This window comes from Diadema setosum, chromosome 4, assembly GCF_964275005.1.
Source record: "Diadema setosum chromosome 4, eeDiaSeto1, whole genome shotgun sequence".
NCBI classification, from domain to species: Eukaryota; Metazoa; Echinodermata; class Echinoidea; order Diadematoida; family Diadematidae; genus Diadema; species Diadema setosum.
The window spans coordinates 42731090-42733310 of record NC_092688.1 but is presented as its reverse complement, the minus strand read 5'-3'; positions in this window follow the sequence as shown (position 1 = coordinate 42733310).

Genomic DNA, 2221 nt, shown 5'->3' with positions numbered 1-2221 from the left:
AATAAATAGTTTGATGTGAATGTCATACCATAATACCTGCATACACCATACAACTACTAGTAACATAGAATATACGCCAATATCAAATACCGCGTAATAAGATTCCCTGTATACAAGGCACCCCATGATACATTTGGAACGCTATAATACTCTGATATAACAGTCTGATATGTCAACAATAATATGATTTGTATACCCAATTCACTACTGCCCTCTAATGAAATTGCAATACTGCATTTTAATCATCATGCGTCAAATAATAGTATAGGAAGGTAGGAAGGTGATTAATTCTCAGTGATTGCAAATCAGTTATGATTCTCTTTAAATTGTGTGCCAAAGAGCATTCATGCTTGACGAAACGCATACAGTACGTACAGTGTAGGTACATACTTTCGCATTCTCACTTTGCTTGTGTCAGGTGATTGACAAAAACAAAACAAAGCAAAACAAAACAACAACAACTTTGAACAAGATAACCTTTTCAACTAACCTAGTGGTAAAGAAACTGAACAAATAGTGAATTGATGATATATATGTATTGTACCTGTACAGGTTTTCAAGGTACAATTGTGATGTAACCACTAGCGTCAAACACACACACACACACACACACACACACACAAAGTAAGTAATCCTTTAAGAGTCTATGATATCAACTATAATCACTTTCCTGGTGAGTATTATGACCACGCATCATAGTAGATGATGTTACTTTGAGCACAGAAGTCTCCTAATATCAATACAACTGTGTAATATATAAATTAAATCTATATAGCACTTGGTACATACATTTCTGACATTCAACAGAAAGTATCTTTTGTAAATTGATATACACTGAATGCAGACTAGGATCCATTTGCTACCATTTCATTTCAGCCTGGATTCATAACACAGTCACAAACTTTGGCAGTAAATGTACCAATCAGCCTACAGGTAAGAATGATGTTACACGTTTGAGTCTTTTCCATACTCGAAGAAATCCTAATTCTCTATAGGATTTAATTGATAAAGAATACACAATACTTTTAAGGTAAAAAACAACAATAAAACAAGAGAGTGAAACTAGAATGTAATCAGATTTCTAGCATTAATTAGCTTTCCCAGCCTCAAACAGCGAATACAAGATTTCAACGATATTTGTGCAAGCTTTGTGCATGAAAAATTGAAACAATATACATGTGTCATGGTAATAACTGCTGGATGCTGGGGATGCAATATCAACATAGTGTTATGTACCACATATGCATGGTAGCCCTTACAGGGAAATGCTGATTCTTTTTCTTTCTTTCATTATTATTATTATTTTTTTGGAGGGGGGAGGGTCGGTTTTTCTCAAAGTGAATACATGATGGACATTGGTTACCCTGGCTACATCTTTTAGATGAATTTTCGCACATCTTGTTGAATCTTAAATTTCACACGTACAGAGGTTGAAACCATACATTCCGTTAAAACACGCCAATACTTTACTACGGAGTTGGAAGACTTTTATGATCTCTTTTATGAGACATTATGATCTCTCACCCAGCACCCAGCTGCAGCTTACACTGAGACAACATGACACATGCAATAAGGTAAAGGAAGAAAGAGAAACAGCAAAGGGGGAAAAACAGAAAACCAAAACTAAAACAAAGTACAATTTTCTGATCAAGTCTTGCGAAGAACTACACACCCATATGAATGGTATCAAATCTCTGGCATAGAAAATGGACTTTTGTGTCTACAATTTGTATATCATAACAACTTGAAACATAAAAAGCTATTCCTCCATTATAGTATACATATGTGGTATGGGATATTGAATTTATATGTCTGTTAATCAAATAGCATAATTTGAAAATACATGCATGTTATTGTTGATATTTCAATAGTGAGAATACATACTGGTATGTATTTCAGCTTTACATTAATACTATATCCTGGCAAACTAGTACAAAATGGCTTTTGCTCTTCTGGAATATTTCAGTAAATATTACACTGTAAATGGTACATATTTCTATGCATGGCATTTTTTTTTGACATCAACTGATTTTGTATGGCTGTATACCTCTTGATTGGCTGGTTTTTAAATAGAAGATCAGAGAACATAAATCTGACATTTGGGAAGCGCAACAACAGATCAAATTTTGCTATCTTTCTTACCAACAAACAGCCACTAACAAAACCCTTCCAAAAGATTGGCTAATCAAGTCTGTTGTACGATTCTCGCTTTTTGTAGACA